General features: G+C 39.5%; 1 protein-coding gene across 1 annotated transcript in view; it reads left to right on the top strand.

The window, feature by feature from the left end:
- The window catches only part of SHOC1 (shortage in chiasmata 1), a 1,878,679-nt gene that overhangs the window by 1,436,365 nt on the left and 428,772 nt on the right, over positions 1 to 13,542 (top strand). The window lies entirely within an intron of this gene.

The following is a 13,542-nucleotide window of genomic DNA, read 5'->3' on the forward strand; positions in this document are numbered from 1 at the left end:
GGCAATGCTCTGCAGGTGGCAGACGTGATCACATTCGTGAAGTGGCCTGCTCCAAGCATTTACATTCCTGTGCCCTTCCACTGCAGCCACAAGTAGCACTTACACCAGGGCAGTGGGCACTGGTGGCTCTGTGCAACACTCTCTAAAGTATGGGCCTTAGATGGCTAATCCCCCCAGTAAGGAGGTCAGTCCATAGGAACAAGCTGCTAAGCTGTGACATTCTCACTTGGCACATCAGTGGAGCGCCAGCAGGAAATTATCTCACAGATGAAATGATAGGTTATTCAGCCGCTATTCTCCCTAGCAGTAAACACATGTTGCTTGGGAACAACAGCCTGGTGGTAGAAAATGCTATCATCCGGCAGAACGTATTTCTCATTTAATTAGGACCTGCCCGTTCTTTAGAGTGAGGGTATAGGTAATCTAGAGCCGGAACTGTGTTCGCCGTATTACCTCAACATTAACTTTTTGTTTAACACATAGAAAATGTAAAACCGTACACTCTTCAATTGTCTGGACACTTGAACTTAGCTGGACTGTACCGGGAACTAAGACTGCATCAAGGAAGACTTCTGCTGCTCCTGGTTTCGCTGTTCTGCAAGTATTCTGCCTGGTCTGTATCTGTGCTTTACTCAGGTTCTCCAGAAGACCTGTGGGCATCAAGGGCATGCAAAGAAATCTTCTTTGGAGTGAAGGAGTTACTCCCCTGCATCTGCAGGCACTGCAACAAAGCTGACCAGTCTGCTGCTCCTGTGGCCCTACGGACGTCCTAAGGCTGAGCAGCACAGATGGTTGTTCTGTGGCTCTCCAGAGGCCTGACCTGTCTTCTCTGCAATTTGGAGGACAGTATCCCTTGTTGAAGCCGCTGGGACCAAACCCCTGTGCCCTGCGCCGATTTGCCGTTGCCAAGGCTTGTTAGCTCTGCACTGCAGAGATCTTCAGGCTACAAGAAGCTCCAGCCTCCAGCACCTTATCCCTCAAAGATCAGCCTCTTCCCTGCAGTCCTTGCATTGTGGGCCTCCATCTTTGGTAAGCTGCCTGAGGTCCTCTTCTGACTCCTGTGCCTGTGGCCTGTGGGTCCTCTTGAGGGTCTTCTTCTGCTTTGATGAGCTCCTCTGCTTGCTCAGGGCCTCCTCCGACTCTCCTGCACTTGGTGAGTCCCTTGGACCTTGCTGGTCCTAACGATTGCATCTTTTCGTCTTCCACGGCAGTTGCGGCTACCAAGGATTATTGGTGTTCCCACCTGACACCGACATCCAATGTGGAAAAGCTCTTGCACGGCTCCTTGTCTTCTTCAGCATCGCCTGATCCTCACAGCTATATTGAAAGGTCACCGTCATCACTCCTGACCCTCCCGACGTCGGTGGGCATTGTGTCTTCATACCTCCTGGTCACTTCCCAGTGGCATAGACTGTCCCCTCTGCTTACAGTTTTTTCTATTCTTGATCCATCCTTGGATTGCACTGGATTTCTTTTTGAACTCCTCCAGAGGCCTTTGCTCCAAAGTCTTCCATTGTAGACTACAGCAGGTACCAACGTTACTTCACCCCTATGCACCTGGCTTCCCTGGTGCAGTTAACCGGTTCCTGGGGCATCCAAGGGTGGGTTGACTCTCCAACCTTCCATCCTCCAAGGGATTTCTTCTGGGTCATCTGTGAAGCATTCTTCTTCTTTAAAGCTGCAACTGCAACTTCTCCATTGACTTTTATTAGGCAAGAAGCTGTATTTCCACTTTGTACACAGCCTCCATAGAGTTCCTGGGTACTTACCTTGGGTGGTTTCTTGCTTCCACAGCTCCTCTGAGTTTTCTGGTCCAAGTCCCATTATCCTTTGTAGTTTGAATTCCACTTACTTAACATATGGTTTGGTCTGCCCCTGAAGACCAGTGTATGTTTGTGCTACTTACCTGATTATTTTGAAGTATTTTTGTGTATTGTGTTGATATCTCTGGGTAGGGTGTATACCAATGTGTTAGTGATTGTGTATGTAATAAATAGACTTTTTTTAATAAACACTTTGTGGTTTCTTTTCATCTAATCTACACTATAGATTAAGATTAGTAAAACAAGCTGCTTTACACTCCTTCAAGATAAACCTGAAGGCTGTGCTCCATAGCTACGACTTTGAGAGCCAAAGGTTAACAAAGACCACTAAAATCACCATAAGAGTTGCCTGGATTACCGCAGAGTCTAACACTTGAAGAATTGTGCACCATATAGTAAGCCAACCTCCTACATGCACAGTCAGTGCTCCAGATTTAAAAACCTTCTCTGGACTCATTACTTATGGTCCCAAAAGTACAATGATTTAGTGAACATGGGAGCTTTCCAAATGTGCGTAGCTTATTAAGGCTGTCATTTGGAGGGATGCACAAGCCTTTTGGCATATCACCGTCCAAAACAGACAACATCATTCAGCTGGCCAGTTGTCCATCATCCATGGATACTGCTGGCATGCCCATTTTACAGGGTTCAACTAGACTCCTCAATATCCTCAGAGAATGGTCTAAATCCCGGGGTTGTTGTGCAGTGTCCCATAAAAACTGGGCCTTTTACATTGACTGAAATTTTGGCTGCTCTAGACAAACAAAAGAGGCAAAAGGCCCCTGGCCTGGACAGAGTCTGGCTGATTACTCTAAATCAGACCCTATTGTATGGAGCCGCTATATGTTCTTTTTCTATTTGATGCTATGTTAAGAGAAGCAATGGTGGCATATCTGCCATGAGGAGGGGGACACACTTTGACTTTCGGTGGCCAGGACAAGACCAGGTGCTAAAGAAGTGTGTGAGATTTAGTGTGACATGTGTATGTAGCTACAAATCACCTGTTGTGAAAAAATCTCCTGTGGTTCCTATGAATGTTCCCAAATGAGCATGTCAGATTGTGACAATGGAAGTATGTGGTCCCATGTTCTGGACACGGGCATGTGGTATGTGTTTGTGCTCATCAGCTATTATTCGAAGTGGCCCAAAGTGAGTTTCTCGAGTAAAGTGAAGTCTTTACACATTGTGAACTTCTGTGAAGAGGTTTTTAGGAGAGAGAGATACTCTGATGAAGTGGTTAAAGACAATGACCCGTAATTTGTTGTTTGAAGGATTCCTGAAACATCGCGGATTGGCACACAATGGCACAACACAGCATTGTACCACCCTCACGGAATATACGTTAGTGGAATGCATCAATAGAGTGTTAATTATAAAACCACGTTGCACATGATGGAGTAGTCTCCTTTCCAGTGTTTCTCCAGGGTGGATCAACCAAATGGAGATAAGCTACATTGATAGGCCTCATCTGCCTGAAAAAATGTGAGGGAAGCATATTAGGTATTCCAGGAGGGTCATTGATAGAAAGAAAGGTGGAGTACGCAGGAGTGAGAAGGAGAGCACGCATGAGGAAGGGTGTTTCTATATTGTCCATTCATAAACATGTAAAGGAGATCAAGGAGCATAGTGTTGTATTGGGAAGTGAATGGAAATGGAATAAAAGTTGTGTGCCTAAATGCAGAGAGAGGGAGTTGAGTGAAGAAAGCAAGAAGACCTATCTGAGTATCCTGTTGCTCTTTCCAGGATATGTGTTATGAAAGCACCAAAGAGATTTTATGTTTATATTTAAATGTTACAGCAAGGACTTTCAAGTGAACTAGCATATCACATTGTTTTTGTTTCTCACATTGTTTTTTTCTTTATCATTGTATAGGAAGGGAAATGTGTTGTGAACTGTAACTATGGTGGTGCTTAGGATTCTTGCTGAGACTTGGAATCCTACACGGTTCTGATGACACTGTGGAGTTCTGAAGTGACGTTTGATGAGGGAACTGCCCAGGCTGGCTGTATAACCTGGACATAATTAAATATTCGTTGATCTTTTGATGTCTACCTACTAGCTACCTTTTTTCGTATGGGAGTGATGACTTCTCAACTTGCAAGTGGTCTTTACAATGCTGATGGTGAATTCCCTGCTTTAGAAGGTGCACTTTTGAGGAGCACTCCTATTTCATGCCTATTCACAAGATGGACAAAAGTGTTAAAATTATCCATGAAAATTATCCATACACAGTACACACCACTTTGACCAAATCGAATCTGCGCACTTGAATTCTGACAAACATACTGTAAGAGTTCAAGACTTTGCTACCATTTGAAGAAGTTCCCCTGGATACTGTTTATCCAGCTTGGGAGAAGCATCAGACTGCACTGACAATTAGCATACCAGAGAACTAAAAATGATTCATTTGGATTAAATTTTTCTAACTGCCCATCCAATGCAGGAGAATGTAACTATTAAAACATCCTTGGCTAAACCTACACTTTACAGTTTCAAAGAGGATAGTTGTCTTGGGATCTAAAGTATGTGCATCAGGTAGTTTTGCTATCCTAGATTCAATTGTAACATGCCTCAAAGGCATTATTTTCTTGCCTTTGTGAGGATGGCTGATTTGGTCACCGTGTCCCAGTCAAAACATCTAATATTGTCAGGTTTGGTGCTACTGTGTCCCACATGGATGTGATGGAGTGAGATTTAGAAATATATTTATTTCAACTCGCAAAGTTAAACTTCCATAATAAATAATAATATTAACATGTGTGAAGTGAGAATTACTAATCAACTTAGATTAAAATTACAGATCATTACACGTGGGAAACTAATATATGTGCTCATATATGTGCTTTATGTGCAAATGCATGTTTGTTTAAAAATAATAAACTAATTCTGTCTATTGTTTTGTCAATATTAAATGCGGCTGTTTTATTAATGGCATGTGCTTATTTCTGTGTGCTCATGTTTTGTCTTTCCGTTTTAAATTTTGCATAAATCTGTTTGTTGCTTTATTTGCTTCTGTTAGGTAACATAGATTAATGGGTTAATAATTAGCAAAGGTGGGTGGGTAACAGAATGATTTCTAATTCTTGCATTAATTATTCTTTTGTGTTTGTTTATATACTAGTTACTGAGAAAGAGGCTTGAGGCCTAGTTCGTCTTTATTATGCAGTTGGCAAAGTCCTGCTCAGAGTAAGCAAAAGCCCAGTGTGGAAAGTTTCTGCCGTGTTAAAAGGAAAAAATGCAAACTTAATTGAATAATGAACTATTCGTGATTTTGGTCGGATTGGCCAAGGTCAGGAACCGGCAGAGAGATTGTCAAGCTAAGGAAGTCAGGGACTGACTATTTCAGATGTTGCAAATTGGAGGAAGCTACGTGACATGAGAAAAAGGTACAATAGAATCTAAGAGAGAGTCGGAACTGGGCTTCAAAAATGTGATGACATATTGTGGTCTGACGAAGTGACAGCCAATCAGAGTTTTGGATGACTGAGAAAAGTATTCATTTTACTTAGAAAAAAAGGTATATAAACTGACCCCTTTAGAGGGAGGGTGGCTTCTCGCTTTCCAAATCCAGAAGGGCGTGACGTGCTGTCGGACACTTTGGAGCACGTAAGGATTAATAGGGCTAAATGATTTTTATTCTTTATTTCTTTAGGGTAAAGTGAGTTTTAGACAGGGAAATACGGTTTTGGTGATGGAAAAACTGTTTATTCTTCTTTACACATGATATTTGATTCTACTTGATACTGTCTGACTAATTGGCAATTCCTCAAACCATGCTGCTTAAATAAAAAGATTCTAATAAATGCACTTTTCTTTGAATAAATAGTTAATAAATAAGATTTTTGAAAATACAAGCAGGCCTTGTTATTTCATGAATTTTAGTTACCATCAGCAGATCCATTTGCCTAAGTGGCTTAATTAAATGCAATATTTACAAGAACTATAGTGAAGTCATTATACCGCAATTGTATATAAATGTGTATATAATTTGTGAATACGTTTTATTAATTAGGTCACATGATTCAGTTGCTCAAAATATGTCCTGTTAGTTTATGGGCCTTGTGAGTGTATATATTTAATGGGGAGTATTGTGGAGTTGGGTAGTGTTGTTAGGACATATTTTCTATATGGGCGCTGGATCAATTTATCTGGTAGCAGAGTTCGGTTGCTATGGTAACTGACATGCTGCATGGTAATTACATAGGATCGATGTTTAACATATGTTGAGTTTGTTCACATGTTACATGTAGTCGAAGGGTTTTTTCCAGCAGTGTGAAAATTCCTAGCTTGCCGCGGCATTTGAGTGGTGTAACGAGAAGTGAAGTTACACAGTGCATTTGTTCTGTTTCAAAATAGTGATATTGTTATCACTAGTGTTGTGGGCGTATAACACAAGTTTAGGGATTTTAGGTGTGCTAGGTAAAATGTATAGTGAAGATTGTCTATGAAATTGTAGCTTTTGAGTATAGGGACTCAGAGCCTGTTTTAAAACTCACTGTGAAAAGAGTAATAGAATTTTATCCAAACTTGTGTGAAGGGTAAGGTAGCGTCGCCTATTCTTACTGGCAAATGTGGATTTCTATGGTTGGTTAAAGTCCTGCCAGAATTTCATGAATGTATGGTTAGGGAAACTTTCCGTTTGAAAGTGCGTAAATGATTTGTAATTCCGTTCGAGTCAAACTTTGAATTGCTACTTTATGTGCATTCAGAGGGAGATGAGTTCGAGATTACCTGTTTGAAGGGTAGAGTAGTTTACTTTATCAACGAATGTATATTCTGTAGGAATAGCGTCGTCTATTCTACGTAAAAGAATACTTGAATAATTGTAAAAGCTATCACTTTATTTTAGCGAAACAGACAAATGGTTTGTTTTCTGTTGTCATTAATAAAAATTCATTGAAAAGTTTTCTTAAAATGGCGCTGTGAAAAGTTTTTGTGAAGGAGGGGTGAGCTCTAGGAGTGAGACACGAGATGCTGCAGCGACTGTGTACGTCACAGGGTCCGTGCAGTGATTGGCTAGCATACATCACAGCTAGAGCATTGATTGGCTCACGTGTCTCTGATGAGTTGTTAGCTGATTGGTTCTTCTGAAAAGCAAACAATTCTATTGGTTGAGCAAGGTGGTGATGTAGCTTAACCTGATTGGCTTGTTGGTGTGTTTCGCGCACGGATTGGATAAATTAGTGGAACAACCAGGAAATAATTACAATCATTCTAAATTAAACGAATTTGATTAAAACATGAGTTATTATTATAGAAAAGAAGAAAAGAAGCTTACTTGGCTTCAGAAATTAAAAAATATACTCTAACCTGATAAGAAAATTATGACGCGAGGTGGAAAATTACTCCATAAGTACAAAACACCTGCAGCCTATATGGAAGGTGAATATGGTTATCATACTTGCCTTTGGTTTGATGTATGGATGGATTGTACCAAAAATGATGGTGTTTTGGCTTGGCCGGTGGATGGCTCATTTAATATGAGAATTTTGAAAAACTTGAGAGAGAAAATGATGGCTCTTGAGCCTAGACCTACACAATTTGAAGCTTTAGTTGAATGGGAGGATGAGATGTTTGAACTGCAGCGGGAAAGCTGTGGTATAAAAAGACCTCCAAAATCGAATTTTAAACGAGAAACACATGAAGATAGAATGCGTTGATGGAGACAGGCAGATATGTGTGATGGTTTATACCCAGTGAGAGTAATGATTACTGAAATACCAGGTCAAAAGAATACTCAAAAGAAAAATAACATTGAAGAAAGTGAATTAGAAGATCCAGTTTTAGAAGAGATTTATATGACAAATAAAAAACAGACTCCTTTAAAACCAGCTTGTTCATGGTCTACCCCGATGGTTTCTACAGGAACCACACCAAGTGCACCTCCATTAAATGAAGAATCACCCAGATTTTACCCGAATAATACAGAAACTCCTGAAAGATTAGAAACAAGAACTAATTCTAGTGCATATGGTGAAAGTAGAAATTTTCCTGAAACTCCAGTTTCAAGAAATGAGATTCCTTCCAGAAGTTTAATGGGTGCTGGAAGAGATGATGAAACTCCAAATACTTCAGAATATTTACGATCAAAAGAAGAATTAATTCGCCAATTAACTAAAGGCATGGAAGCAGTAACAGTTCCAGTAACGATTGGTCCTGTTCAGCCTGTCTGTTTTTGATCAAGGAGAAATTAAACAGCCAGGTTTAACAATCCCATTAAATGCAGAAATTCAGAAAGTGGCGGAAAAATTTTACTCAGAATTAACTGAAATACATCGAGAGAAAACAATGATGCCTGATTTAACTTTTAATCCAGGTTCATCATGTAGAACACCAATGGGTGCAGAATCACATATTGAATCCCCAGAAAAGAGTGTTGAAAAATCAGATTCATCCTCAAAGCTTGATGTTGCAAGATTAAAAGCAGATTTAGAGGAATTGATTATTGGCACAATTGGTCCTGACAGTTTGAAGCATTATCAAGATGATGAATTGTTATTCATTTGTAAAAGTGTACAATGGAAAACGAAAAACAAATATGATCAATTAGAAGAATTGGCTGCAGAATTAGAGATTGATTTGAGCAGACAGAAGAATTTGGGAAAACATTACAGATTGGATTTTACTGAAAAAGACATTGAAAATTTTAATACAATGGGAAGAATTGTACATATAAAAGATTTAATTGTGTACGTTAAGAAATTGGGTGACTTGAGCAAATGGAGAGTAAAGTGGACCAAGAAAAAAGAGGAAGAAAAAAGAGAAAGGTTGGCTAATCAATACCCAATGAGAGAAATTGCAGGTGGTGGTTATGTTCATGTGCCCTGGTCTAGACAAGACATTCTATTGTTCACAAATGATTTTCCTCGGCTGAGAGAAAAGCCTGTAGAATGGCATCGACAGGTGGACAGGTTCATAAAGGTGTCAAAAGTTCTGTGGATTGATCTTGATGGATTCTTTGACATTGTTGTCCCTTCAGATCTTTGGACAGAATGTAAAATTGCTGTAAGTTGGCCAAAGGTAGAACCAGCTCGAGATGCAGTGACAGGTGCTCCATCATCAGAGGTCATGGGATTGTATGACAAAGTGATTTACTGGTTGAAAAATAAGATTCCCCCAAAAGAAGTTGATTGGGTCAAAATAGACAGAACAAATCAGGAGCCAAAAGAATCAGTTCATTCATTCTATGAAAGATTATTGTTGGTTTTTAAACAATACAGTGGTTATGAAAAATTAAATGAAAAGGATATGAGCCACTTTATTTACAGATTCGTTTATGGTCTCAGACCTGAAATTGGTGAGATGATTAGAAATAATATTGTCGGTTGGCAATCACTCTCAGTTGACGACATTCTAAGAAAGGCAAAATACTGCAGTGATGAGATAGATGCCAGACAAAAGAAATTAAAGGAAAAAGCTATGTGGGCACAGGTGAAGGTAGCTGAACAGCAAATTGCAAATTTGGAGAATAAAAATGTAAATTTTAATCAGAATCAGGGTCAAGGAAAATTTAAAGGTAATTATAATAAGCCAAAATGTAGTGTTAATATTGAAGAGCTGAAACAAAAATGTCCTTGTTTTAATTGTGGCGAAAATGGACACTGGAAGCATGAGTGTAAAAATCCGCCCAGAAATTTTAAAAATGCATCATTAAATCCACAGATGCAGAATGATGTAATTCTGCAGCAACAGCTACAGCGACAACTAAATGAGTTGAATCTGCAGCAACAGCGACAGTTAGTAAACCAGCAGAGTCAAATTCCACAGCCTCCTCTTCCTAACTGTGGAGGTGGTCAAAGGTATAATTGATGAGGTAATCAGACGAAAAAGAGTGAATGTGCCGAATGTTTCTCAACAGTTCTTGATGACAGAAAATGGAGGAAGTGATTCAGAGGATTACTTATGACGGTGCCTGAGAGAGGAGGAAGACTGTGTACTTGGAGCCACTCTTGAGGTTGACCAGTCTGGTCTATTTGTAAATGGTAAAGTGAATGATGTAGAAATCACTTTTCTTGTGGACACTGGTGCTACCCGTTCTACTGTTAGATCAGTGGAAATTGAAAACCTGCCTCTCTCTGGTGACACCATCCAAGTAGTTGGCGTAGCTAATCAGCAAATTAAAACAGATTTGACTGAGCCTGTAAAGGTAGAAATTGGAAAATTCAAAGACAAACACAGATTTGTAGTTTGTAACAGCAGTCCTGTAAACTTGCTGGGAAGAGATATCCTATGCAAGATGAATTGTAAAATATATTGCTCACCGGAGGGTATTGAGCTACAGACGTTTGAGGAAGATGGGCTTTACAAATTAACAATGTTGATGGTCAAAGCAGAGGAAAATAAATTGTTTCCTGTATTTGATAAAGATAATCTTCCAGAAGAATTGAAAAAGACAGTCAAAACTGAAATTTGGGATTTGACAGGAAATGAGATGGGCTTGATGAGACATGTTGATCCTGTTAAAATCACAGTGAAACAAGGAATTGAATTCCCAAACATTCCTCAGTACAAAATGAAAGCAGAAACAATTGAAGGTGTCATTCCTGTAATTGATAAATTCATAAAGCAAGGTGTTCTAAAAGAAATTGAAAGCAGTCCTTGTAATTCACCGATCATGGGGATCAAAAAACCAAATGGAACGTACAGAATAGTTCAAGATCTGAGAAGGAATAATCAGATAGTTGTTCCATGTTGTCCAGTTGTACCAAACCCAGCAGTGATTCTTTACCAGATTCCGCATGATGCAGAATGGTATACTGTCATTGACCTTTGCAATGCGTTCTTAACTGTTCCATTGCATCCAGACAGCCAGCAAATCTTTGCGTTCAGGTTCCAAGGTCGCACATTAGCATGGTGTCGTATTCCTCAAAGGTATACGGAGAGTCCATCTATCTTTAATCAGTTATTAAAGAAATCTTTGGAGAATTTAGATTTGCCAGGAAAGTCGACATTGGTCCAATACATTGATGACTTACTTGTAGCAGCTTTAACGCGAAATAATTGTGTCACAGATACAATTACTCTTTTGAATCATTTGGCAGATGAGGGACATAAAGTGTCACCTGCAAAATTACAGTTTTGCAAACAAGATGTAAAATACCTTAGTCACAGAATTGCAAAGGGAATTAGACAAGTGACAAATGAAAGAATCAAGATGATTCAGGGAATGCAACCTCCTAAAACACAGAGACAGGTCAGAATGTTTCTAGGAATGGTTGGCTATTGTCGACAATGGATTAGTGGATTTTCGGTAATTGCGAAACCACTGCAGAGACTAACAAAATCAGATATAAAAGATCCAATTGTTCTCACAGAAATTGAAATGGAAGCTTTTGAGAAGCTAAAAAGAAGCCTGTGTGAAGCACCTGCTTTAGGCATGCCAGATTACGAAAAGAATTTTGAGCTGTATTGCAGTGAAAGAGAAGGATGTGCATTGTCTGTGTTAATTCAGAGACATGGAAAACTGAGAAAGCCAATTGCTTATTTCTCAGCAGTGCTTGATCCAGTTGCAAAAGCACTACCAGGTTGCTTAAAAGCAGTAGCTGCAACTAGTGTGAGTCTTGAGCCAAGTGAAGGAATCATCATGGGATTTCCTGTAAAAGTCTATGTACCTCATTCAGTTGAAATTCTCCTTACCAGAAGTAAAACACAGCATCTAACCAGTAACAGGCTTACCAAATACGAGAAAATTATTCTGGGATCAGATAATGTCTCAATAGCAAGATGTGTAAATTTAAATCCTTCCACATTATTGCCTGATGGTACTGTAACAGAGATCAGAAATGAGAATGATGTTGATCATGAGTGCTTGGATGTTTTGGAATATTGTACCAAGCCAAGGCAGGACATTAAAGATGTTCCTTTGCCTGAATCAGATTTTGTCTACTTTGTTGATGGTTCTTGTTTAAGAACAGAAGAGGGTTTTCTGAGAGCAGCATATTCTGTCTGTACAGTTGCTACGGTGATTGAAGCATCATGTCTCGAAGGAATTCGTTCAGCTCAAGTAGCGGAATTGATTGCTTTGATTCGTGCCTGTGAAAAAGCAATACATTTGAAAATCACCATAATAACTGACAGCCAGTACGGATATGGAGTTGTGCATGATTATGGACAGCTTTGGTCCCAAAGAGGTTATTTAACCTCTGCAGGTACTCCCATCAGAAATGCAAAACTGATTAAAAGATTACTTGATGGCATTCAATTACCAGAAAAGATTGCTGTCGTAAAATGTTCAGCTCATGAAAAAGGTGAGGATTTCATTACCAAAGGAAATACTTACGCAAATGAGATACCAAAATATTGCGCAAGAAACAATTTTGCAATTAATCGGGAAAAGAATGATGAACATGCCTTGAACTCACTTATGCTAACATCAGTAGTTGAAACATGGCAGGGAGTTAAAGATTTACAAGACAAAGCAAGTGATGAGGAGAAAAACACATGGTTGAAAGCAGAATGTAGACAGCGAGATGAGGATGGAATTTGGACTTACAAAGATGGTAGACCAGTTTTACCAAATAGCATGATTGCTGACATGGCTAGGATGTATCATGGTCAGGCACATATTGGAAGAGATTCTATGATTAGGCTTTTTAGAGAGACTTGGTTCAATCCAAAGTTCAGAATTATTGCAGAATCTCTTTGTCAACGGTGCCTAGTTTTCCAACAAATGAACCCCAACAGAAAAACAGTTGTGAGCATGGGAACCATAGGACGGGAGGGTGGTCATTTTACCAGGTTACAAATGGATTTCATTGAAATGCTCCACACAAAAAATTGCATTATGTTCTTGTGATAATCTGTCTGTTTTCAAGATGGGTTGAAGCGTTTCCCACACGTCACAATGATTCAATCACTGTTGCAAAATTGCTTTTGAGGGAGATTATACCTAGGTACGGTTTCCCGGTGACTGTGGAGAGTGATCGTGGAAGACATTTTGAAAACAGATTGTTACAATTGATTTGTGAAGCTTTAAACATAGAGCAGAAATTACATTGTGCATGCAGACCAGAAGCATCAGGTGTTGTGGAACAAGTGAATGGAACTATTAAAAACAGAATTGGAAAAATGTGCCTAGCTACAGGTATGAAGTGGACAGATGCACTTCCACTTGTTTTAATGTCTCTGAGAAGTACACCTGATAAAAAGACAGGTTTAAGCCTACATGATATTCTCATGGGCAGGGTTATGAGACAGGCATTTATTCCTGTAGGAAAATTGATGTCTATTAATGATAGCGTCATTTTGGAGTACTGCAGGAACTTGTCTGACGTCGTGACTTCTGTGTCTAATCAGGTGGGAACTGAAGTGCAAACAAGAGAAAAAGGGCAAGCACATGATCTGTTACCAGGTGATTGGGTGAGAACAAAAGTTCATCGAAGAAGGAACTGTCTAGTACCCAGGTGGCAGAAACCAAGACAAATTATTCTAGTCACAACAAATGCAGTAAAGTGCAAAGGTTTGAAGAGGTGGATACACGCGAGTCATACTATTCGTGTACCTACACCTGAAAATTCTGATGAAGAGAGTGACACTACTGCTGATTCAGATTCTGAAGAAGAACCTGAAAGAAATCCAGATCCTGAAGATCGACAAGAAAGTCGACATCTGGAGAGTTTGAATGGAAATCAAGCGTTAAATGAAAAAGATTTGGAAATTATAATACAAGACTCATAAAATGATGAAGATCTGCTAGAAAAAGAAGCAGAAGAAGAGTCT

The sequence above is a fragment of the Lissotriton helveticus genome, chromosome 2_1 (assembly GCF_964261635.1).
Source record: "Lissotriton helveticus chromosome 2_1, aLisHel1.1, whole genome shotgun sequence".
In the NCBI taxonomy this organism is placed as follows: domain Eukaryota; kingdom Metazoa; phylum Chordata; class Amphibia; order Caudata; family Salamandridae; genus Lissotriton; species Lissotriton helveticus.